Below are 27,696 nucleotides of genomic sequence, written 5' to 3' on the forward strand. Positions count from 1 at the left end.
TAGTTCCCTAATCCATTGACTGTGGTAACACCCTAAAGGTAGGAAGCAAGTCCATGACCCCTTCCATGTTGGCCCATAGTGCAGGACTAGGCTGTGTAATATGTAAACCATATGTTGTCAAGCAACAGCCTGGCTCATCCTGCATGCTAGTATTAGAGTGGACTGATACAATTCCACACGATCTCCACCTATAGCTGTGCCTTGAAGACCTGCATCAGTTTCAAACTGGATCTGAACCCTTCAGCCCCAGTTCATGTTGGGCTTAATTCTCCTGCACCTTCGGTGATTACTAGCTTCTCCTTAGCAATTGCTGTCACTACTCCGTGAGAGCAACAGGAACAAAGACTGGAAATGACTTGACGTGCACACGTGCCCGTGGTTTACCATTCTCCCTGCTAATGCAAGATGGAATGTTGAAGATTAGTCCCTAGATCCTTTCCATTACGGTACCTTTCTGAGTGAGCTGTAAATCTATTATCACTCCAGAGGAATTAGTTATCATTGTGTCCAATTATGAGATAAAAGTATGATTAAGAAGGTATAAAATGGCACAGGGTGTAAAGTCCATAACATGAAGAGAAACTTCATTCCAGGATTAGACCATGGCCCACAGAAGGCTGGACCTCCATGGATTCACCTCCCAAATGGCTTAGTCAAATACTCATTCCTTGACTCCATTTAGTCTCTGAACAGGTGAAAATTGCACTTAGTTATACCCAATGAACATGGCAGCCAATGAATTAATGCATGGAAGGTTAAAGCTCTTTTCTGACAGAGTACAGGTGAAGAAATCTTTGGAAGAGATGATGTGGAGGAAGACATGAATATTAATATTCTCCAGGGCTAGAACAAATATTATGAAGGATGTTTGTCTAAGTCCTAAGAGTCATTAATGAATATAGAGTTATTTAAGACAGATTTTCTTTCTAGGAAGAAAGGGTTGCTCAGAAACTGGCTCCCCAGACAGCAAACTGTGAAATGTCTGTTAATTTTTCAACTTACAAAGGCAGGGCAAGAGAAACCTATTATAAATCTAAATACTCCTTAGTCACACATACTGTTCTTTTCATGTCTGTTCACCTGCTTCTACAAGTATTGACGTGGAAATATCTGTATTTTGAGTTTATTAACAAGTTGTTTATTTGTATTTATTGGTAACCTACAAACTAGGTTAAAATGAATGGAAAAGACTTTCCATTCTTTCAGGGTGGCTCTCCTTAAATTTGGGATACAGGAACATGCACAATACCTTGATGCAGTGTTCCAAGAGGAAACCAAAGGGTACCAGGGCATCCTTCAAAATCACTACTCATACTGGTAAGATAGATATTCAGGTGGACCAAATATACATGGCGGGAGTAACTATGACTCTTAAGATGGGATCATAGTTACAAACTGGGCAGAGCTGCAGAGATTACACCTCCACATGGTCCTGCTGGATGCCCTTTGGGGTAACCAAGATAACCTCTGCCCCAGAGTGGGAATTATAGCTACTTCCTCCCTATCGACTGGCTTCACCAACCACTCGATAGTTTTGTGGGTTTTTTTCTAAGGTTGAACATTCTTGGCATTGATCCTACATCATTGCCCAAAGCCTGTGCCCACAGGTATAGTTGGGCTCAGTCTGATGGTCCCTGAGGGTGGTGCCATCTGACTTATACTAACCCTCAAATTTCAACTGGGAAAAATGGGTCAGCTGATGTGGATTGCATTCATGTTGGTTGCCACACAAACAAATCCTTTGGACTTGTGTGACAATGTGGTTACTTGTTCCATCAAAGACCATGGGAAGTTGCTGGATGCGAGGTTTGAGTTGAGGGGACTGGAGTTTATTAACTCAGAAATGGTTGGTTTGGAGTGCCAGCATTCTTCTACCTTGACTGACAATCTGGCCATGCTACCAGCGGTATACAAGGTATCTGCTTCCTTGAGCCTCAGGGACAATGTGATCAGTCCATCTCTGCAGGATAAAGAGAGTGAAGAGCAGGGGGAACCCTCACCTCCTGGAGCCATGGCTAGGACCTTACTATTGCCATTGACCCCTATCCTGGGCCCCGGAGGTGACTTACCAACCAAGGGTACTCTGGTGGTAAAGATCCCTGACAAAAATCCATCTTGTCCATGCTGTGGAAAGAAGATAGGAAAAATGTTGGGTTTGAACATCTCAAAAGAGCACATGGGAAGAAAAAGATCTTGTTTCAATGTGCTCAGTGCGGGAGAACCAGTGTGAAACACCACAGTATTGACTGCCATTTCCAGAAGTGCAAGGGGGTTGTGGAAGCTGCCCCTGTGAGGGGTTGGAAATGTGAGGTTTGTGAGAGGACATTTGAAATAAAAATCTGCCTGGTGCAACATAAGTGCTTGGGCCATCCAGTTACAAGAAATGCTGAGTGGCTCGCCGCTACTCACCCTAAAGTGGGTACTGCCAGAGGGGTACATTGACAGTGCTGGACAGAAGAGGAGACGGAATTATTGAGGAAGTTGGATAAACAGTGTGAGGGGAGTAAGAACATCAGTAAGTTGATTCCAGAATATATTCTGACTAAACCAACAAAACAGATAAGTGATAAAGGAAGGAGTCTTCATAAGAGCCTGGTGAAAAGGGAAAAAGGTCAAGATTGGAAGAAACAGCTAGAAAAGGAGGGGGAACATCTTGTGAGCATTGGTCTGCAGGTGGACGGTGGACTGAGGTCCCATTATCAGAAGGTAATTTCTGAATGGTTAACACCTAAAAAACTGCCCATTCTTCAGGGAATCTCTGAGAAGGTGATTGAAGGGAAAGAAGACCCATCAACATTAGTTGATGAGGCAATGGATGACTGCTGTTCATGCCTAACCATAAAGTCCACCGAGTTGAAAGTGAGCCAAGGTCGACAGCCTCAGGTGGCCCGGAAAGCTCGTCCTTTGGAACCACCAAAGGGGTTGATGAAGAAGAGAGCTGTGAAACGGGGACAGTTCCTACGATTCTAGTGGCTGTTTTACCTGGATAGAGGGAAACAAGCTGGTATCATCCTGGATGACGTGGAGTCCCTGAAGTGTGGTATCCCACGAGATGAGGTACATTAAGTGTTCAAGTCAAGATGGGAATCACCAGGAACGTTCAAGGGCCTGGGTGCATTCAGAACTATTGGTCGGGTGGACAACTTGGCATTCGAAGCCATGATCACGGTGAAAGAGATCTCTAAAAATATCAGAGGTGAACAAGAACACAGTGCTGGGACCAGACTAAGCTTGAGGGATACCATCAAGATCGACCCTCAATTTACCCAATTGATGGAATTATTCAAACTATGGTTGGTATCTGGCACTGTACCAGACATGGTGAAAGAATGTTGGACTTTATTAATATCAAAATCATCCCTGCCAGAGTGCCAGAAGGACATCAACAACTGGTGACCAATTACCATTGGATAGATTATCTTGAGACTGTTCTCAAGGATCCTGATGGCAAGATTGGCTAAGGCATGCCCCATTAACCTGCAACAAAGGGGATTCATCAGATCAGCAGGATGTACAGAGAACTTGAAATTACTACAACTTTTGATCAAGAACGCTCAGAAAGAACATTGACCCTTGGGAGTAGTCTTCATCGACCTAGAAAAAGCCTTTGACACCATGAGCCATTCTCACATCATTATGGCACTAAGACAAAAGGGTGTGGACCATCATATTATCACCCTTATTACCAATTTATATCAAAACATCAAGACTCGTATTAATATGAAGAATGAGCAGTTGGATCCTATTGGGATTCAAATTGGCGTGAAACAAGGCGATCCAATGTCTTCATTGCTATTTAACTTATCTGTGGATCCCCTGTTGTGCAAGTTAGAAGAAGAGGGAAGTGGATACCAACGCTCTTCAAAATGCATAACAATCATGGCTTTTGCGGATGACTTAGTACTGTTGAGTGGATCATGGTATGCAATACAAAGGAATATTAAAATCTTAGAGGCCTTCTGTGATTTAACAGGCCTCAGGACACGGGGAGAAATGTCATGGTTTTTATATACAACCTACAAAGGACTCATATATGATCAATGATTGTCTTCCATGGCTAATTAATGATACCCCACTCAATATGATTGAACCTGGCAGTTCTGAAAAGTACTTGGGACTATGTATAGGCCCGTGGACTGGAATATCTAAACCAGAACTACTGGAGAAGATAAAGGACTGGCTACAATGGATAGGTGAGGCTCCTCTGAAACTGCTCCAGAAGGTAGACATCTTGAAGGGATATACCATCTCGCGATTGATCTACTTAGCAAGTAGATGTAAAAGTAATGTACCTAGCGACATTTGACCTTACAATTTGAATGATGGTCAAGGAATAGTTACATCTACTGCTAAGTACCTGTGATGCCATCTTGTATTCCAGTATGCATGATGGAGGTTTAGGCATCACGAGACTCTCGGTTCTGATCCCCAGTGTACAAGCCCGAAGACTGCATAGAATTGCAGTCTTCGGATGAATTAAGAAGATCAATTGTAAAACAAGAGGGGATCGAAAAAGAATTTGAAAAACTATGGATTATAGCTGGAGGAGATAAGAACAAAATTCCATCTGTTTGGGACCTGAGGGCGGTTATGGTAATATCAGAGGAATTGGGCGATGATGAACCATCATTGGAATGGGAGCTATTGGCCCCAAAAGCTATTTTTCCTAAACTGTATAACTGGAGAAAACAAGAATTTGTAAATTGGACCAAGCTGCAGTCCCAGGGCTGTGGAATTACCAACTTTGAAAAGGATAAAATTAGTAACAACTGGATCAAACACTGCAGAGGCATTCCTCACAGAAAACTGCTCACTGCACTACAACTAAGAGCAAACGTGTATCCCACAAGGGAATTCCTAGCCAGAGGAAGACAGGAGTCACAAGTTAAATCTTGTCAACACTGTCAGGCAGAAAATGAAACATGCACATATCATTGGGTACTGCCCCATGGTACAAGGTGCCAGGATTAAAAGGCACAATCAATTATGTGAAATATAGATAAGCGAAGCCAAAAAGAAAGATTGAGTTATATTCCAAGAACCTATATTAAAAGATAAAATTAATTATATAAGCCTGATCTTGTATTTAAGGGAGATGAGGCATTAGTTGTAGATATTACAACTCGGTATGAAAGTAAATCAACATCACTGGCAGACACGGCAGCAGAGAAAGTAAGGAAATACCAACACCTTAAAGATCAGATCCAGGAACTGATGAGTGCAAAGGATATTAAATTTAAGGGATTCCCTGTGGGTGCATGTGGAAAATGGTACCAAGGCAATTACAAAGTGTTAAAAGCATTGGGACTCTCTAATTCCTGGCAAGAAAAGATTGCTTGTTATTTGTCAAACAAAGCATTATTTACTTCCATAGACATTATGCACATATTCATGACTTAATTGAGAACTATTGTAAGAAAGTAACATATGACTGTTATCTATAGTAGTGATTGTAGCTGTATTGTTCTGTAGTTGTACTGTTTAATTTTTTCTAATAAAGTCTATTTCTATCTCTTTTTCCTACATCATTGAGGATACAACTAATCTGACTCATGATGATTAGAGTTAAGGTTAATCCCTGGGGTAATTAGAAGGATTAATCTTGGCAATGGGAAAGGTAGGGATGGATAAGAGGAACTCATGATCATGATGTGTCACTCACCTTTAATTAGACAAATCTTTTATTGGAATTGTCATTCTGTTTCACCAAATTGGAAAATAATTACTGGTCTTGACATAGGTGGATGGGCCACCCTTATTTAACTTGGAAAAGAAACCTGTATAAATTATATATGTTTGTTAAATAGCTACTCATACTGGTAAGATAGACGTTCAGGTGGACCAAATACCTTCTGGTGAACATCATGGGCTAGGAAGTTCTCCATCTGCATCAGGATAATGAGGAAGAGCATAAAGCCTGATGGCTCCAAGAGAATTTGTTTATTTGTTTGTGTGTTTATTGAGCCTGTGCTGTTTTAAGCAACTCAGCCAAGTTTCAGTAACTTCTCTGGTAATACTCATGACACTGGTGAGAACAGTTTCTCAGAACTCAAAGAGATTTCTTGCTGCTAGTCGAACATTTCCTGTGTGATTTGATCTTGCCACTCCATTCCAAGTGAATTAAGAAATTAATAAATGACAAAAAGTAGTTGAGCACTTATTGCTTTTACTTACGTAAAGGAGTTGCCTCACTGAGCAAAGGCAGTATTGCACTGATAACACTACATAAGTTTGAAGAGTGGTGTTTTAGCAAGGGTGAAGATTTGCCTGTTCATGGCATGGAAGTGTGTTTTTTCAAGCTGCTTAGAAAAGGCCATGTTATTAACTTTGTCAAGAAGAAACTTGGATCTACTGGACCTAGTTCTCCTTGCTGTCATTACCTACCTACCAGAAAAGTTGTGGTTTTGGGGGCTTGTCTGGGCACCTCAGCTTCAAAGAACAAGGTCTGACACTGCCTAAAAGACATCAGCCTTTGTGAGCAAGAGACAGCTAACTGCTTGAGGTTTGTTGGACTTGCTCTGCAGCTCTGTCCCTGAGCACTCTTTGTCACTGGTGGTGCTGGGCAGAGCCTGAGGGAAGCATCAGAGACGGCTGCCAAATTTTTTGATTAAGGAAAACTGATGTCCAGTTAGAAATGGCACTGAGATGCAGAGAGCTGGAGACATCTTGGGAACAAGAGGCGTGTGGTGGGACACCTACTGTGGGCACCAATTTGAAGGGGCTACCCAGATGCTGCATGCATGAAGGGCATATACTGTTAAGCAGCTATTCATGACAGTAATGCTGTAACAAAATTTCTTCTTTTTTTTCTGTTACTCTTCTTTCATTATATTTGCTTCTGTGTGCTGATAAGAATCGTATCTCAGTCCTCTGAGGTTGATCTTTAATGAGTGAAAACAATGCCTAGGTGAGCAACAACTGAACACTTTAAGGACCCATTCACTGTGCACCATCCTAAAAGAAAAAAAGAAATTAAAACAAAACCTCTTATTAAGGGAGAATGAAATCCTGTCCCCCATCTCTGCCTGTAAGACAGAGGAAATAAATGCCAGGCATGAATATTTAACTGAAAGTTAGTAAAAAGATAGTAACGAGGACAGGCTACCCAAAGCATCTCTTGTGTATGGCAGACGCTATGTGTAATCAAGATACAGGCCGGGTGTGGACAGTGGAATGACAGATGGTTATCTCATTTAAGTTGCAGTGAATAAAGCTCTGAGAAGGGCTGCCAGGCTTACTTTTACATATGCATTTTCTGCAGCCAGATGAAAGTAATTTTCTAAGAGTTGGCAATTGTTAACAGGGTGTGCACCGATGGGCTCTATCCAGAGGTGAAGGTCTTTTCCGTAGAGGCTGAATGGGTTTTTGGCAGCTTACGTTGCTCAGAGAAATCAATGGGTTTTTGTAACTGTTATCTGAAGGCTCTGTGTTATGCTGTGCAGTGGTCTTCAGAGCAAGGTGGATTAGAAGTAGATTAGAATCACAGTAAATAAGGCTTTGGATCAGGTTCTTGCTGTTTGAACTTTTTGCAGTTCACAGTGCAGGTCTCCTTATCGCTGAGCTTCTCCCAACCAGGAATCTGAGCAAAAGAGATGTTTGTAGTTGATGTTTTTGTTTTGTTTTGTTTTGGTTTGGTTTGGTTGTTTTTTTTTTTTCCCTAAATTCTCATTACTTGTATTGCAATATGGAGCAGTGTCCAGAAATCTGACCCACAAATGATTTCCCAGTGTGCTAACACAGTAAAGGCAGATAGTGAGGTAGCCCATACCCTAAGGAAGCTTGCAATACAAGAAGATAAATAAAAGAACTGGAAGGGTATAGAGTGGCATGCAGAGATATGATTTCCTTCTGGCTTCGCAACAGAAGGGAAAGAACAACTATGATTTCTCCTGTTGACATGCCAATATGCTGTCCGTTAGTCCACATGAAAAGTAAATGATGCTGATGTTCTCTTTTTCACACAATTGTATGCTATTTGCAGTCCAATACCCCCTGACATCTATAGCAAAATTCCCAAAGATTCAGTGGGATTGTGATCAAGGCCTGCGAGTCAAATCCTAGCTCTTGGACATAGATGGTGCAGGACCAGATCTGTGGGACGAAGGAGCTGGCTGATGAACAAGCCCTGCAGGCAGGGACTCTGGAGTCTGCCAGCTCTGTTGTGACAACCCAGGTGGTGCGGGGCACCTAGGTGAAATAGGAGAGAGCTGAACATGTAGGGGACAACTGGGTCTTGGGCTAAAACCACTGAGAGAAGAAGAGATGGTCTGAATTATAACTACCAGCCTGTGAAGGATGCAATCAGTGGATTGTGAAAATAACTAGTTTTAAGATTATTGTGCTCCTGTAAAAGACACTCTATAAACACTACTAGAGGGATGTATGGATGAAGGGATATGTAATTCTGAGATATCATTGAATGTTATAGCAAAGAATATGGATTTTAGTGCTAATGCCAGGAGAAGGCCCTGCTTGCCACATGAACAAAAACCGCACCAAAAGGTGACCAAACAACAGGGAAGCTGGTTACTGCCAGCTCGTGATTTTATTAGGGTATCCATATGTTCTCCTGGTTTTTTAAGTTTAGTTCCTGGACATGTGTAATTACATGAGGATGTAAGGTCTCTTAGGATTGGGTTTTTTTCTTCTTGTTATTATTCCTAAGTACATCTAGTCCTTAAGGAAGAAAGCTTAAACATGCTGTGTGAATACAAACTGCTCGGAAACCGGAAGGCAAATGAAAGAATTGGAAGGGGTTGTTGCTTTGCTTTCGTTTGGTTTTTAGAGACATTGGTATTTTTAGGCCAATGTCCCAAATTTTTTAAGACTGATTCAATGTTTTGTGAATCCTTTGGCTTTTTTCTGCCCTGGTTCTGAGAAGCCTCTGAAAGAGGAGTCAGACAAACCTGCAGAACTGGGCCTGTCATGTACTCTCTCTGATCTGATTTTGCTGCATTTCACAGGAATCCTCGTTCCCACCTGGGGAAGGTGAAGCAGAGTTTGGAAGCTGGAGATGAGCTTTCCTCAGGCACCAAAGGTTAGAGGCTTAGAAGTGCTTCCCTGCCCTCCTGAAAGGCAAGATGACAGCACAGAAATGAGAGAGGAAGAGAGAGTTAGGAAAAAAGGAAAGAAAAAGCGGTTGTGATACATTCTGAATACCACTATGCTATTCCTTGGCTGCTGTCCTCTAATTATTAAAACACGCTGTTGGCTAATGCATGGGTTTTATTTCCAAGGGGTTTGCACAGAATTATTCACATTTATGCATTTCATATCTCATAAGCCTGGATATGAATAATAATTGCAGACACCTGATTGTCATTCAAATGAATTCTCCAATTCAAACCAACAGTTAGCAGTAGTTTCTGGAAACGGGACTTTTTGATATGGAAGCAACATTATTCAGGTTAGATGTTTTAAAATATTGATGATGGTGTCTTTAGCTCTTTTGCTTGTGAATAGGTATAGTTGGCATGGCAGTTGTTATACCAGACATTACTAGACCTAGGACTCTCACCTTTGTTAGCACAGGCATCTAGAGGAATATTAGTCCCTTGCTTTGTGCAAAGCATAAGGTAATTCTGACTATGGAAAAACTGATAACCTCAGATGGGTCTGAACACCTGCTTGCCTTTCAGGACCTACACTGAGGCTATGGGTTGGATTAAAAGTACAGCTTCAGGAACCTTTCCACCTGTGAACTTCCCACTCGTTAGGTATGAGGTACATAATTTTCCTCCATGGCTGGCTCTGATCCATCCTTCTTTGTTGTCTTGATATTCCCTCTGGGAGTCACCTAACAACAATGCCACCGTTTGTTCAGATTAAAAAAAAAAAAAAAAAAAAAATTAAACAACAAACCTCACTAGATTCCCTATGGATATTCCTCCCCACAAAAAAGCCCAAACATAGGGCTTCTGCCTTAAGGACACAATTAAGCCTCCAACTGACAAGTACACAGAGTCACCAGAGCAGAGCTATCTTTGTTTATTGGGAGCAAAGCTAAGTAGCTCCCATTAAGCATCTCCTTGGCTGAAACCATTAACACCTATTGGGCTTGCTTTTCATTTCCCCACTGATGCAGGATGTCCAGTCCCTCCTGTCTCGGGTGACCAGAGTGCTCATTCATCTCCTTGCAGAATAATTTAGCCTGGCTCCAAATCTGTCCCCCAGCAGTGCCTGGCTGCCTGCCTGGGCCCCCGAGCAGGGCTTGAGCTGCTGGGGCACCTTGCTGCCTGCAGCACAGACTCCTGGGGAAATGCCAGTAAGTTGCTCCCTCCCTCTCACTCCATCACAGAATCATTTCAGTTGGAAAAGACCCTGAAGATCAAGTCCAACCGTTAACCTAACACTGCCGGCTCCACCACTAACCATGTCCCTAAGCGCCATGTCTACATGTTTTAAATACCTCCAGGGATGGTGATGCATCTCACTTCTCCCTCCACAAACTGGGGGCTGCCATCCCTTCCACCTTTATTGGCCTACGCAAATGGTGAGAGTTTCAGAGCATCACAGCCAGTGCAAGAATTTGTATATTTTAGAGTCTGGTACCAAAAAGGGGAGGAAGATAAGGTCTTAGACTTGGCACGTGATGTTATGGTAATGCACGTACACGTGCAGAACTAGGGAGTGGGAGATAGCAAATGGTCTTTTCCATCTCACTATCATCTCGGATGAAAAATCATGGCGAAACTGAGCTGCACAGGCAGGGTCGTATATAAAAGAGAACCTCACCAAGGCAGGAAAAAAAAAGGTCAAATCTAATTTCCCTTATGGGTGCTCAAGCACAGGGTCATAAGGAGCTGAAGATGGCATTGCTCAGGTGGTTCCTGGGCTCCTGGGGGGGGGCAGGAGCAGTGCAGGGTGCCTGGCCTGCTCTGTGGGCAGCTCTGGGACCCCAGGGGGACGACGGCTCCATGATACACCCTTCAGGAGGCTTTGCCCCAAATCCACTTGCTTTACTCTGAATGCCAGGGTTAGGACGTGTCCAAGAGATACTATCTTATATTCCTACCATGAGGTTTTATAAATGTCTATCCATAGATCTAAGCCTAACCAGACTTTGCTGTATCAAGACCTGGCTGCCGTTTCCTGCCCGATGATTCGTCCTGTGACAGCTACAGGAGAGGCTAATGAAAAATGAGAAGAATGTGCTGGCCATCTTAGCAGCCATATTTCACAGTGTGGTTTTGAAACCATTTGTTTTCTTAACTTCCTGAGGTCAACAGTTACGGGAGATGGATGTCACCACATGTGCTCGTTTGGAAAAATAGCGATGGTCAGGCTTCAGGTTAGTGAACAGTGTCATGGGAAGGCAAAGAAATAAAATAAAAAAAAAACCCAAACAAACCCAAACCAAAAAACAACTTATTTGTTTGGGACATGGTCAGGATTTCAAAAATCTCAGTTCAGGATGTTGACTAGGCAAATTTGGCAGGCCTTTCAATTAACTTATGATTTGTTCCAGAACTGAATGAACAATGCATGAATATTCAGAACTACTTTAGGCTTTTTTAATTGATATTAAGGCTTTCTTGAAGTCAAGTATGGCTACAGACAGACTCCCATGTCTTTCAGTGGGCTTTTGATCTCAGCTTAGCATAAAACCTTTTTATTATTCCTCAGGTACTGGAAATGCACTCGCTTAGGATACCAGTCAAGCACCTGAAGACATGAATTATTAGGGAAAGTAGTCACTGATGATGTCTACTGAAGAGTCTAAAAGCTCGGAGGTTTTAAATGAAATGCTTCCATTTAAAATGTTAGACTAATTCAAGCAACAAAAGTGCAATAGTAATGCTTTTAGCATTTATATGATATCCCCACTCCCAGCTCCAAAATACTTCCCAAATAAGGATATGCATCCTCATTTTACGAATCAGGAAGCCTGATGTAATTTATTTGTGCTTAAGCACAAGGCTAAAGACCCGGAGCTGGCTGTTAGCGGTGCCAAGAGGGAGCACTGCCCTCTGTGCTCCCCAGCCAGTGCCAAGCCCGGGGAGCAGTGGGTTGCTGGGTGGCAGGGGGGAGCCTGTGGCCAGCTCTGAGCCCCCGGGACTCTAGCAGCTTTAAAGCCCAAATTTGCTTTAATCTTGCAGCTGCTGGATGGAAATACTGCCCAGCTGGGTGTGCTCCCTCCCTGTGGTGCAAGCCACCTGGGCATAACTGGACTGTGATGGTTTATGCCGAGTTTGCAACAGCAGCGCCTTACCTGCATTTGATTCAGTGCCTGTGCAGTATTCCTCTTGCATGAGCATGCTATCCTGTTACTAGCTGTGGGATTTGTCACACGATACCCGCTGGCTCTCCTGGAAGTCCAGGATACAGGCTGGTCCCCCTACGTAGAGAGCTGCGAATATACTGCTTCTGGCAATAATAAAGAGCAAGGCGATGCTCCCTCCACCGCTTCAGTTTCCTGGCTGTGTCATGCACTGCATTTGTGTGATACTCGGCGCTGGCTAGTGATGAAAAAGAAATGAACTGGAAGAAAAGAGTATGACAAAAACGAATGGTATGGTATAACAGAAACTGGTTATAACGCATGAAACGCCAATACGGAGCAGTTATGCTTAAAAATGCTGAACAGATGGCATAGGACAATGCAAAGATTGTTTAGCATTACCCTGAGGTATAGTGAAATATTGTCAGAGGTGTGGGAATGTAGTGAGATTTTCCAAAGAGGTCTTCTGGGACTGCTCACACACCCCAGTGTGTTGGCAAGCGTTGGGAGACAAATTGAAACTAATAGCTGAGCAGGTGAGACCAACAGGATCTGCACTCATGTTGTTAAAACGAGGCTTTAATAATACAGTGGGACAGTGCCATACATTTGATAGCTATTTTTGTCGCCATTACAAGTAATTTATTTTATGTAGACATCGGAAAAGATAAATTACTGGTAGCAGAGGCGATTAATATGTTAGGCAGAAACACTGCAGCTCTTCTTTCAAATGCCAGTGTCCGTACACAGGAAAATTTACAGGGAGCTGTGAAGCTATGGCAGCCACTTTAGAGTGCTAGAAATGAAGGCACTTACTAGACTTAAACCAAACTTGAAAAAAATACATTTAAATGAAGGAAAAAAACCTAAACAGTCTACTAAATTTTTTAAGAAGTTAGTTGCACGAGCGTTTAAAAAAAAAGAATTACAGTGGATTTTTAAATGTTAATTCTTATATCACATTAAAACAATAAAAGAAAAAAATAACTACTTTCTTGACTTCTGTCTGAAAGTATAAGGCAAAAGTTGTCAAACATTTGCATGTGGTTTCTGTGGAAACAGCCCAAGAGTGTTTCCAGTTAAAAGAAAAAATGCTCTAACTTTTTTTGCAAATTATAGTGGCTTGGGATGTGATGATGCTGGAGAAGTGTTTTCTGTTTTGTTTGTAAAAAGTAAAATTTTTGGAGGTCGTATGTCAAACTTGAGTTTTTCCTGTTTTCCACAAAATCAGCAGGTGGTACGTGCAAGCAAACTGTATCTTCTAATTTGGCAAAAAATCCTAAGAAGAAAATATATGGGAGATCTGCAGTTTGTTCCAGTGTGAAACTTGGCAAGAAAAATTTTTGCCTGCAAAAATCAGGGCTTACTTATTACATTAGGCACTCTTTCAATATGCAATAAGGGCATGAAACATCTCCTGGATGCTCCCTAGAGGTGGACAAAGCTCTCACTTGAATTCTTTCTTATGAGAAATGCATGCACATAAATTTTTAAAAGGTTTCCATGAAATAAAAAAGTGAAAGCTGAAAATGTTGTGGGGTTGTTTGGGGTTTTTTTTTGTTGTTGCCCCAAACAAAGACCCAAATAAATCACTTTTTTGACAAAAGCCCAGAAAATCAAAGACTGTTGTTTACTTATTTAATTTCTGCTGAAAGTTTTCAGGAGCTGTTTTCTATCTGCCTGTCAGCTCTCCTAACCTCCTCCTCTCTTCAGGAAGCATCTCAAGTATCTTTTTTTTTTTTTCAGGATCGCTTCATAAGCCTGTGTTATTGTTTACAAATAATAAAACTCTCAATGGGAATATACAATTTCTATGAATTCCTGCCTGTATTGTGTTTTTAAAGTCTACATTTATAAAATTAGGCACTTTGGCTGTTAAGAGTTTGATTCTGCAGTTCTAGCCAAGAAAAAAACCCCTTCCCTGTGAATGTCAGATGTTAAGACACCGGGACCAAGCCAAATTGCTGGTGGCCTGAAATTCCTTGGGTTTATGACCCTCCGCGAGAGCGTGGTTTGGAGGTGGACTCTGGCGAAAGGCTTTGATTTCATGCCCTCAGAGGGCTGGCAGAGGCCCCATCATGTGCCCTCCTGGCATCCTCCTTTAGCTCTCAGCTGCCCTCTGGAGCTCCAGAAGGCTCCTCTAACCCAGCCTCCAGTAGTCATAGGCCATAAAATATTTCTTCTTGTTACTCCCGAGGAGAAGCGTTGCCTGCTTTGCTCTCTAGCCTTTGAAACCTGCGTTTCCTGGCAGCTCTTCTCATGCACACACAGGAGTCCAAACAGCCCATGGGATTACCGAAAGCCCTTTCTTACCTCGCGGCACCCTCCGAGAGCTCCCTCGACAGCCCCAGCAAGAGCCACCTCCCTCCGACATCTGATTTATTACTTCTCCTCCTCCTGATGTTACAGTAGGTCAACACCACACTGAGGCAGTGACAGTCTCCCTGTTGGAGGTGGCCCCGTTTAACACAGCTTGCCTCGGGGAGGTGGGTGGCCCCGCTACGCCCGTGCCAGGGCTGATGGCTGACAGACAGATGAGGAAGTCAGTGGGACATCACTTTGCATCTTTTTTTGCCTTTTTTTTTTTTTTTTTCCTCCTCTTCTCCAGAGTTGTCAGATGTTCTGCTCGTGGTATTTTTAAACCAGGCTTCTGACAGCTTTTTGAAGGGGAAAAACTGCTAACGCATCATGTTTTTTGGAGGGTAAAATAGTGCAGTGAAGTGGATGATGAAAATAAACAGCCAAACAAGGTCCAAATGAAACACGAACATTTTAAGCAGAGCTTTGTCACTAAAGTCTTTTTTGAATAGTTAAAGAAAAAATTCACAGGAAGCAAAAGAATATTTTTTTTTAATGCAAGCAACAATAAAATAAACAAAGCACAGTGCATCCAGCAGAAAATTCAGCTGAGAAGACCTCTCCAGTAAAGCTTCATCTTCAATGCTTGATTTCTTTGTGACTGCAGGCAGTGAAACTTGTGTCCATAAAACTGAATCAAGCTTTAAATTAGAGAGAATTAAATGACCCTATATCTGATTCTTCCCTGTCTTACACCAGGGTATGCAAGTAGCATGGCTGATGTTAGCAGGGCTAAAATCCAACATCCAAGAATAAATTCTTCCTTTTGATGCACTTCTGCATTTGCTGAATAGCACAGCTGTCAGTATTTTTTAAAATTAAATCAGCAAATTAAGATAGCAATTGTTTCTCATAAAATAAACTATACTGTGTGTCCTAGACAACACATATGTGGGAATTAATCTCAACCAGGCAGAGGCTTATTTAATTGATTAACTTTTAGATATAGTAAGTAACCACATTGGAGTGAATGCAATAAAGCAAGCCAAACATATGCTTCATCTTTGCAGGGCTGGAGTCTTAAAGCTGAGAAAGTATAGAAGAGCTGCTTAGCTGGAAGTCACCAAATTTCTAACCTTTCTCTCTTTTACTATGTACAAAAGAAAATACGTTGCATTATCAACAGCTTCATTTATCATGAATTTAAATGCAGTTCCCAGAAAATAGCTCCCATTAGGATTTAATTAGAAGACACTGCTACTTTTTCCAGCATGTGTTACTCTATTCCTTGTGAAGTTTGTGGGAATTAAGGGTAGGGAACACATTTTATCTTGAACTGATGCAGGACTCAGCCTCGCACTGCGTTGTAAAAATTGTCCCCTGACATTTTAGCCTCAGATCCTTGTAAATGCTCCTTTCAGCATAGCTAGATCTAAAAGTAAAAAAGTTATTTTGTGTTCAAAAATTTTCCCATCCTGCTTCCAGAAGTGGCTTGGATGTGGCTGGTGTCTGTGAGGCATCAGGCACCACTGACAGCAGAGGCCAGTGCCTCCATGAAACCCTCTTCAGCCAGACGGTGTGCAAGGCTGGCAATATGCAAGTACCTGGCTTGTAATCTGGCTTTGTAAACTCTTGCGTGGCCTCTGTAATATTAGGACCTAGTCGTGGTGTCTCAAGGTTTTCAACTTTTCCATGGTTTCTACTTGCATGCTGAAAATAGGTGGCTTCCCAGAGCAATGGCTGGGAAATGTAGTAAGGGAAGCCTACTCTTTCTCCTCACCCCCACTGACTTGTTTAGATCAGGGTCTCAGAGCCATGCTGATAAAGGTAATTTCAGCCCAATTTTAGGCTATGTCCAGAGAAAAAAAGTAAGTGAAAGCCCTAATTTTTCTATTTGTGGATTTACAGTGTACTGCTTATTTTGGATCATCTCTGTTGGCAGCTTGGAGTTACTCTCTCATTACATACCATGCTGCAGTCATGATGACATCTTGTAGTGGAGTGCAAATAACATTTATTTTGGGGGCAAAATATAGACCTAGTGGTTTCTAAATGTTGTGCTGTTTCTTTTTTTAAGGATTTTTTTAGATTATATTGAGCCTATGTCAGGAGTAACATTTTCCTGGTGTATACAGTACTGGCGGCAGGGTGGTGAGGCTGCTGTGCTCAGCTGTGCTTGGGGTACCTTAGGTTTTTTTTGGAGCCTGTTGCATCCCTCCCAGTCCTCCCGTTGGTGATGTCTGGGCTGGGGCTCTTGGGAGCACTGGATCTGGCTACCTCTACACTACACACTCAAGTGAGCCATGATCTGATCTCTCCTTAGCAGGGCAGCCGTACGGGATGCTCGCTGGCCCGTGATAAGCACTGAAGTACACTGGGGGATTTTTGGAGGGATGTGTTAGCTGGCCAGGTACCATGCTGAGAGTTTACCTGGCTGGATGGTAGCCCAGGCTGTGCAAGCCCCCCTGCCCTGCCCCTGAGCAGCCAGCCGGGGGTTCCCATGTGCGGGTATCTGGGGGACGGGCCACAGGCACAAATTGCTGCAATTGAGATGCTGGAAGCCTGAGAGTGCCTGGAAATCGGTACTCTACTCCAGCAAACAGAGACATTATCAGGTGACAAAAGCTCTCTTGCCAAATGCTGTTGTATCATTCTCTCACTTTAAAATATTAGGAGAAGAAAAATTTATGCTTGTTCTAGTACGTAAAGGAAAATTCACCTAATCCAGACTTCTATTTTGCAAAATTTTTCACACAGTCAAATTATTTATTTGCTTGTACAGAACATGTGTCACAAATCTGTTAAGTAAGAGCCATTCAGGGTGTGTTTTCTTGTTTGAATGCTGAGTTTGGGCTCTGCTTTGAACAGTATAGTTTGAAAAACTCAGAAATGACCAGATGTATCAAATAATTATATCAATATTATTCCAGCTTCTATTTTATTTATGCATAAAATGTATATATGTGTATATATATTTTTTACAGATATATATGTTTAGACAGGTTATATATAATTGAGTTGGACCATATTCCAAACTGGTGCAATATTGGTCTTGTTTCAATGAATGCTATGCAATATATCCTAAGGATCTGGCTTTTTTAATATTAAACTACCAAAATATAAGCTTCACTTCACACGTTCAGCAGACCCACTGCTGCACACAGAACGTGAAATAAAGTACATGCAGCACCAGGCCTTAATTTGTTAAGTCAAAAGCTCATATGACTTAGACCAGAGTGTTCCTTTGTGGAGCTTTCCCATTTTCATTAAAGATGATGTTCTGTGCTATAAATGCAACCACTCCAAAAACAAAGAAAAAATGAAAGAAAAAAAAAAAAAAAAGAGGACGAAACCAGAGTAAAAATGAAACAAAATATTCCTCAAAATTAAAACCAGGATGATATACTTATTCAGGCTGCGAATGTTTTGGACTATGTGTGTGTATGCATGTGTGTGTATATAAAAACACACAGACAACTAAATGCTAGTTCAAAACACACATAGTGCTATGTCTGCCAGAAAGGAGTTTTGTTAATGTGTGAATTTGTGAACTGTTATACAATTAGACATTTTTAGATGTTTTTTATAAATATGTAGATAGTTTACTGAAGGGGGTACTGAAGGGCGTAGGAAAATATCTACCCCTATCATCTCTGCATTTAGTCTGATTCAGTGATTAAGATTTTCACATGGTCAGATTTGGAAAATGGTTGGAAAAATGTAAAAAGCCTAATAAAAGCTTGTAGTGCAGAAAGAGACCCTGGGATATGATTCTATGCCTGTAGTGCTTTGGTGCTATAGTAATAAGCACAAGTTTGTTCTCTGAAAGGCTGCAGCATAACCTCCCATGCATTTACACCTGCAAAAGCAGGTTTTTCCCCCAACCTTTTCCATGTTTACAATTGAATTCTTCTAAGAATAAGATCTGTGCACGGAGAGAAGAGAGAGGAAGCGTTTAACGGGCAGGAGGGAGAGCTTGCGACAAAGGAGCCGTATCAGCTAGAGGACAGATGCTGCAGCTTTTGAGTGCATGAATGTAAGAGAGCGGGATGAAGAGCTGAAAGCCAGCACATTTTCTTTCATTGGAAAGCACACAGCGTAGGCAGTAATCCTTCCAGTTACTTATGACTGTGTCTCCCTTGGACTGTAGACTTTCCCTGTGATCAGGACGGGCAGAAAACATGAAATCAGTTAATTAGCGTTTCAGCTGGAAGCGTTTTAATCTGCTGATAAAAATCAGCAATTGAGAAGGGCGGAATGAAGCAGCTGTAATGCTTAATGATTTTTTTTTTTTTGTGGGGTATATAATTAAATCTCACTTGGGTTTTATTACTGGTAAAATATTATTTGGGGAATTCAATGAAAGTGTTACACATCTTTCAAGGATTCTGATGCTCTTTGTAAACTGCTTCCCTTACAACGACGAATTACTGATCTATCACTCTGGGTTAGCTGGTCCCGCACTCTTACGCAGTGCGGACAGACGAGGCATGTAATTTCATTCCTACTTGCTTTGCACACTTCTCCTTGGCTTGCTGGCAAAAGCCCTCTGGTGCCAGGTCTCACATTCCAGCTGTTGTGCATTTGTCTCACTATCGGACAAATACTTTATCATCCCATAACTTTTTTTGGAACGGGGCTGCAGGGCAGACAATATTTGTGGGAAAATCCTCGGAGTCTGGCTGTGCCTTCTGATATGCTATGGGATGAAACAGTTTATCTCCCCGCCATTTAGAAAGGTCACATACAGACAGACTTTTGGCTAAAGACCACCAAAACTACTTTGCTGAGCCCAGTTTCTGCATGTCCGTATTAGATGCAGCAGCATTGTACACTCAGGGGCACGGATGCTCCTCACCTGACGATGCTTTTCTGTTTGCAATATGAACACGCTCCTCGCGCCACTGCTGCTCACAACCTCACGTCTTTCGCTGTCATTGCCTTCTGACAGCTACCTGCATTCCCTCATCTGTTTCGCCCTTTTCCAGTGAAACCTGAAACCAGGTGAAACTTGCTCAGTGTCAGATTTCACTTCCAAATGGAAACGCAAAGCTAAAAGAAGCCCCGGGTCCTCCAAGGTTCACCAGCCTCTTGTCAGCCGGGGACTCAGACACATACCAATGTAAGCCAGTTTAGGGCAGTATGTGGAAATAATGTGAATCAAAGTCTTTTCTCATTGCTTTTGTCTGCACTTGCCTTTAAAAAAAAATTATTTACTTAGTATCTTTCTCCTTCCTATTTGTGTGTCTTCTAGCCGATAGAATATATTGATTATGTTATTGCATCAAGGGCTTGGCATGTCTTAGGTACAGGACAAATGCCCATTTTTTAATGGGTGGCATAATGATATAAGTTAAAATGTGTGACAAAAATTCACATGATTCATAACCGTGTCCAAGACAAACCTCTCACTGAACTGAGAAGTTTTGCCTGGGTGAAAATGAACAGGTATGTCCAATTAAGAACAAAGTCTGCATGTGGGGATAATTTTGGTTTTTTTTTTTTTTTTTTCTTTTGTAAAAAGAAGGAATACCAGTGGTAGTTTACTTTGGATAATTCTGCTAAGCAGCTGGATTTTGAGAAGATTATGTAAGCTGAACTAATTGCCAAACTTCTGATGCTTGTTCCTTGCTAGCCATAATTTAATTCTATATTAAATTTTCTGGCTTTCACCCCTAGTTCCACATGATCTGTGCTTGTGGGCCAGGGATGGTGAGTAAACAGTAACTATGGTAATCCTGAAATTCCTCTGTTCCTATGCCAGCTGTTCGACCCATCCGCCTCCTAGGTGCATATTAGAGTTGCCTTAAGGCTGTTCTAACTTATGCCTGCTTGACTCCCACAGGACTATTCGCACAGCTGGGAAGAACAAGACTGTCATTACTGCACAGGTTTTATTTATTGTTTCAGGGTAATATTTATGCCGGCCATATTTCACATTTGTTTTGAAATCAAAGGTTTTCAAAAGTGGTAATTTTATAAAGAAACCAGACAGTTAAAAACATGAGAGCTACAAAACTTGTTAGAGCCCAGTATATTGAAGGTATCCAATTCTATACATAAGCTGCATTAATTATAGCAATGGGAAAAGTGGGAAAAGCACCCACTGTGAACAGTTTGGTGGTCTACAAAAATGCTCCTACTGTTGCAACTGCTAGAGGAGTGACCCGGAGGGGAAGGGAGTCACAGTAAGAAATCTGAACAAAATGCAAACACTGACCCAGCCACAGAGGCATATTTTATCAATGTTTAAGACTTTTTGTGACTTTTTCCAGCATATCAAAATGACTGTCCTACGCTGTTCTGGTGAGACCTACTGCGAAATTTCAACATTTGATCAGCCCCAGAAGGCCTGGCCTGGTGCCTGTGGTGGGATTGGAAGTATGAGAGCAGAGTTAAGTTACAGTATCAAATCTGAGGAAAGTTTTTGATAGGAGAAAATAACTGTATTCTTGATTCCCATTGCTATTCTTAGAGAAACTAACATTTCAATCACAGCTGGAGCTCAGCTTCTTTCTTTGCCTGGCCCTTGGGAAGGTCACAGGCAAGTCCTGAAGAAGTGTGCTGACATCTGTGGGGCAATTTAGCCTAATGAACCCAGGGGCTGGGCATGGCGGGGGCAGAACGATGGGCTGCGTTAGCGGTTCTTGCTCCCCTCTGTGGTGCTTCGCTAGCCCCTCGGCCCTGCTCCACATTATCCATGTTGTCTTTAGCATTGAGCAAGGCTGTTGCCTCTCATTCGCACTCCCAGGTAGTGTAGCACTGGGGTTGCTGCTTCTCCCTCTCCCCATCCTTCCACCAGCCCATCTCTGTGAGGAAGGCAGGTGTGACTCTAAGTGCAGAGCTGAACCAATAACTAACGAATAATGCTGGGACAGGTTAGATGGCAAATTTTTTTAAATGGACTAACTTAATATTGTGGTCTCCTTTTTGATCCATGGAGTGATTAAAGTGTTGCTGTTACTCCTGAAAGAGTGTGGAGTTACAGATGGAGATTTAGTTATGGACAATTTGCCAACTGATGTTTGCCGTTTGCAGTGGGAGATTAGTTCTCCCTTTCCCAGGTAGATAACAAAAAACCAGCATGAGAGCAATGACACACCGACACAGTGCACAGCAAAGAGCAGTGCACAGCATCTCTTCAGCACAAACTCACAAAATCTGCCGGATCCTCCCTGAGCATCTGAACGGAGACCTCCAGGCTGGTAGACATGGGCAGCACCTGACGGTGGGGTAGCTATCGGCCTCGCCAAGAGCTGCATGTCTGCTCTCAGCCTCTGAAGCCCTCGCAGATGAATAGGCACAATGATGAGAAGGCAGCAGGGTCTCCCTTCAGTCCCTTCCCGTCTGCTGTGGCGGTGACACAGGACCTCACCAGCTAATTGACCTGTTCATTGTTTTTAGAATAAGCACTTCTTGTCTATCTTCAGATGTACAGATCTTCAGATATGGTGTCCTGCTTTCACAAAGTGACTAGTGCCTGGACCATATTTCATTGCCAGGCAGCCTTTACAACGCCTCAGTACAACTCCGCCAAGCACATCCTGGCAAAGGGAAAACTGAAACTGAGCCTCCGGTCCCATCCATCCTGTGGCTGACTGATCCCCTAAGGGATACGGTGACCTCCACTTCCTCCTGGTAAAAGCCCACATTCCACTTGGTGGCCTTGTACTCTTACCTCCCTCATCTCCACCCCTTCTCTGAAACGATGAAATAAATACCAGGCTGTGGTGCCCTTGGGCATGGAGGACACAAACTCCTGTGCTAAATTAAAACCAGCCTAGCCTTTGGTTCTGCCAACAGTTTTCACAACTGCATTCAAGCTGACCTCAGCTAAGGTCAGACACCAAGACCAGCACCGACACCTCAGGTATGGCAGCTGGTGACCAAAATGAGCCATTCTGGGTACCACAGCTGCGACTCATTAGTCTCCCACTGGGATAAGCACCGCAAGGCAAAGGGAAAAGTCCTCCAAGCCAAGCACACCATGGAGGGAAGGAGCCAAAAGCTTCCCAGTGATCTCACTCCTCCCCCGGGACTGAGGTGGAGCCACACGTGTTTCCCTGCCAAGGCAGCCACCAGCACGAGCAGAGCACTGGGAGTGCTCTCTAAATCAGTGCAGTTCCTAGAAAAAACTCTTCTCTTCTCATAATTCAGGCACTGATCTTTCCATCACCATGACACCTCTCTGATGAGGCCCATCATTGGTGCTCCTGCCTGACTTACATGTCTCTCCTGTAGGCTCTCACCTCCACTGCACTTTTGACACTGGCTTTGCCTAGCCAACGTGCTGGGACTCTTCTGGTGTGGTGTCACCATGGCCCTGCTGGGGGTTTTGGGACCCTCTATGCAGAGAGCAAGGATGGGGTTTCAGCCACTGAATACAAAGAAAGAGTTGTTCCTCCCCAGAGAGTCTCTGGCCAGACTCCCGATACCAAAATAGCAATGGGGTTATCTATGTGTAAAGCAATGCCAGCATTGTGTCTCGTCACCTAGGGTCTCCTTGCCATAACTGGATGTAGCAGAAATCTCAGCATGGGTACAAGACAGCTTAAAGGACTAATGATTAGGATGTCCCATGCAGATATGCAGGGCTGTGTGATAAGATTTTCACCATCCGAAAGAAATTCCATAATCTGCAAAAAATCCTGTCCACTCCTCATCCTGCCTCTCCTACAAACAGTGGGTTATTAGAATTTGAAACTCTGTTTCAAAGGACACTTGCGAAAAATCAAAAAGAGATCCCGGGGTCCCTGTCTGTGGCTTGAATATTTTCCCCTTAGCTGGATTTGAAATCATTCATTCCACAGGAAGAAAAGAACCAACATTTGGGAAAAATGGCAGTAAAAGACAGAGTAACAAACTTCCCCCTCTGTCTGATAAGAAGTCACATTCATTGCTTCATTACAGCTTGCCTTTATTTTCTATTCATTCTGTATTATTCACTAGAAACTTGTTTGCCATTAATTATTAACTGGAGCATTAAAAGGCCAAACTAGGTCTACAGAAAGAATCCTTGCATTGGGTCATGTAGCATGTCCCCACCTGCTTTGGTGGATCAGGTACCTCGCCTCTGAGTTTCACCACAGGCTCCATCAGAGCACCAGCGCCTTTGCCTGGCTGCGTCAGCCTTGTGCCCATCTCCCATGTCTGCAGTGAGCAAAGCTGTGTGAAGCACCAGCAGGTGGGTGAAAGACCAGGTTCAGAGGAAGAGCAGTGCAATGGCTGACTTACCCATTGGAAACCCCTTACTCTCACATCCAGGAAAGCTGTTTCTTAGCAGTCACCTTTAATATTATCTGCGCTAACAGGTACTCGAAAAAGAAAGACTGCTTACTTGCCCTGTAAGCTCAACGGTTCTTTGAGCTATTGTAGCCACCGTGGATCTTCTGTCTATTTTTTATCTCATGATTTATCTGTTTCCTCCATTTTTCAGAGCTCTCAAAAAGCTGGGGGAGGCACCCAGAGGACCATGAATGCTGGCAGCACTCCTTGAGAGGCAATGTACACAGTGCTGGAAGATCCTGCTGACAAAATCCTCTGTTCTCAAACTGATGTGCATACCAACCTGCAGGAACTGCAGTAAGCAACTGTGTGGTTCACCTGTGCAGTAATAAATAGGAATTCATCTCAGCAGCCAATGACAGTAGGTAACAGGACTCCCAGAAACAACAACCAGCTTGAATTTAAACTATTTATTTATCAACAGATTGGTGAATCTGTTTACTAATGATCTAAAGGGCTCCCTCTCATATTTTGACCCAAATATATCAGTAAGGTGTCCCTGCTTCATGTTTATGCATGTGGTGGATTTGCTTTTCATACACCTGCTATTACTGTTAGGTTTCACTGATGAGCAGAGGCAAAGCCTTTCTCTTCTGAACAGTTATTGAATTACACTCATTTTCTTGTGCTTTTTACTTGCCTCTCTGGAAAACATCTCAGGTTCACAGACTTAATGCCTGAGTGATCCACGGAGCTCCATTTCCTGCACATTTCAGTGCTCCAGGTAACAAAAGTCATCTCTCTCTGGTCTCTGAAGTGGAAAAGCTAACTGTTCCCTTCAGAAAGAAACCCCCTTTTGTTCCTACTTTATTACTTATGACTAACGACATTATGAAGGGTTTGCTGTTGTATCTCTGTTCTTGCTGCTGCTGGGGTGTATCACAGGGTGCATTCATGGCCTTTTTGCTATGCTCCCAAGTGAATGTGCTCTTCACAGCATCACTTTGGGCTGTGCAGTACATGCCATGTTTCAGGCAAAATCCTCATTTCTTTGGTGAGACTTTGTGTCTTCAGTACTCCAGATGACTCTTCCCTGCTCAGGAAGGATTACTCCTACAACCTCAAGGCTGGGTTTTAAGAAGCAAAGGGTGCAGCTATCATCTCTGCATCTGCCTAGGGTGAGAGTTATCTCCAATTCACCACTGTCTGGAATTGCTTGTTATTGATTCCTGTAAATTGTCTTATTTGTCTGAGGGCTGCCCAGATGAACAGCAGACGCTTGAGAACTCTAAATAGGAGTCAGCCACAGAGTTCAGAGATTAATCTGTCCCTTTGGGGTGCTGAGCAGCCAGCAATCCAAACAGCTTGTTGTAAGAGGCTTAACAATGCAGAACAGCTGATTTCAGATTCATCCATTGAAAACATACATTCATGTTGTTGGAAGTTGGAATAATGCTAAATCACTTTAATCTAAACCACATTTGAATACGACTCCCACAGTTTAAAGGGCACTGAATTAATCTTGTGAGTAACGGAGTTGCCTTGTAAAATGCATTTGTGTGATGTTGTAAGAAACTTGACTGTGAAGGGGGCAGCTCTTTGAACTTGTAAACCCTCACTGTTTAGAAATATATAGCTGTTTGAACACTAGCCTAAACGCAGCAGAATTTGAACAAACCATTCCTCTGCTTTCCCATATTTTAATGTGCTCATCAGTGAATATTTATGTATGAACCCTGTAGTAAGCGCAGTCGTCATTTCTCAGCTGTCTCCAATTGGCAGATCGATGAAAAATTTGGTGTGCTCCCACTCAATTGAAAAAAGTAACTAACAGGCTGCTAGGTCATTTTCTCTCAACGTTAATCCATCATTATCACCTGAATTGCATTACTTTGAAGACTGAAGAAGGTCCATATTTCAATTTAAATGATGCCTAACAGGTATAAGCTTGACATTTTCAGTTCCCACTAAGGCTTAAAGAGCTGACAACATTTTATTTTGCTGAGAATATATCTTTTCCTCCTCAAGGATTTCTATACAACAACCTAGCAGTAGGCATGCCTTTATGCTAACCAGAGACAAGTCTAGTTAGTTATTCAGAAATGCCTTCATTTCGTAGGGCTTTAAATTATTGTTGTTAGAAAGAAGTGGGGTTTTTTGTTTGTTTTGGTTTGGTTTTTTTCCTGTTAATTCATGGGGTTTTTTTGTTTGGGTTTTTTTTTTTCCTGCTTGTAGTCAAAATCTTCATTATCTTAGAAAAGGATGATGCTGGTAAATAAGATACCTGCTTTGTTTGGGAAAGAAATGCAGGAATCTGATTTTGCAGCAGCCAGATGGGCTTCAGCCTGCAGCTGTCATCTACCAGAGGTAAAGGCAGGCAGTAGCCCCTTTTGGGTGAAATGGCAGAAATGATCTCTATGGAAATCCTTTTGGAGGTATGACACGGGTTACTTCAAACTTGCTGTGGACCAAGTCCTACTCTGTGTGGACATCAGGACTGCCCACAAACAGAAGGACTGGGATGTTGCTGGTACGCTATCCCCAGAAGGAGTTTGGAGAGGGATCCCACTTTACCAGAATATGTTCAGCCCTTCCTTGCCTTTCACCCAAGGCACACATATGCACAAATGCATGCCAGGTGTAATACAGTTGCCAAAGGTTGAGGATGTCAGGTTCAGTCGGGTCTCAAGAACCCGCAGATGTTTCAAATCAAAATGTTACCTTAATAGGAATAATGAGGTGTTTGAGAGAGTATTTTGGTCTGTGCCATTTGAATGGGAAAAATTATCTTTTCTCTACTCCGGGCATTCAGTTCATGTGAGCATCTTCAGCTCAAGCCCCTTCCCATAAGTTATCTGGAGAAGAAAGCTGGTGATGTTTCTCTATGGCAGACATGGGTATAATTTACTACTTTAAAAATGTCCAGAAACACAGTAAGGTATTCTGAACAAATGCCGAGTGGTCTATTTCCAGTGCTGCTGGGCTGGGGTGCAGGCACCATTCGTGGTACATACTCCACAGCACCAGGCAGCAGGTGCAGAGCCACTCATGGTAGGAGGAAATCTGGGGAAACGTGCTCCCAGATGCACTTTATTTCACCTTGGGCACAGCAAAAGCATATCTTGCAGCAACCAGATGGACTCCAGTCTGGATCTGTCATGTAGGGAAGATGGTAGCTCCTTTTCAGAGAAAGGAAGGAGCTGCAGCTGTTAGAGACCTGCTGCCTAAAAGGTCATGGGAGAAGTTGGAAAGCATTTTTATGTAGCATCTCGTCTTCCTGGGAGTCCTCAGGGCCTGCGCCACAGCTTTTGCTGGATGTAATTCACTCTCTGTTTAACTTTGAGGATTTTCTTCCTCCTCACTCTACCATTCCTTAGAGAATCTATCTCATGCTGAGCAGTTTTGCATAGTTAATTATTAACTATACGTAATTTCTAAAGAGTGCTTTGAAATAATTTCCTTTTGTTTATTTTATGGGAAAAAAAGGGGGAAAAAACCCTTCTCCCTCCAAGTATACTGTTTCCTTTGCTAACATATTTTGCATTAGATTGTTGTTTTATGGGAAATTACACAGCTCATTAACTTCTGGAATAATTGGTATCCAACGGTGTAATCAAATCACAGGCTATAAATAAAAGGAATTTTAAGGTAAAAAATCTTCATGGAGCCTGTTTCCCAAAACATCCAATTTTTGGATGTATCTTGCCAGCTCAGCAAAGTCTAATTTACCTGCTTTGCTTGAAATGTTTACCCATCAGAACGACCTATTCCTATGGGTAGCGGAATATTAAATGTTTTTAAACATACTGTATTAACATCATATGAACACACTGACCTGTTAAAGAATAATCTCAAAAGGGACTAATGAAGACACACACAACAATAACATTTATAAATAAAAAGGCTGAAAGGAGATCGGCAATTGAGCAAGAATACCAGTTTTTGAACCTGGG

This window comes from Aquila chrysaetos, chromosome 13 (genome assembly GCF_900496995.4).
Source record: "Aquila chrysaetos chrysaetos chromosome 13, bAquChr1.4, whole genome shotgun sequence".
NCBI lineage: Eukaryota > Metazoa > Chordata > Aves > Accipitriformes > Accipitridae > Aquila > Aquila chrysaetos.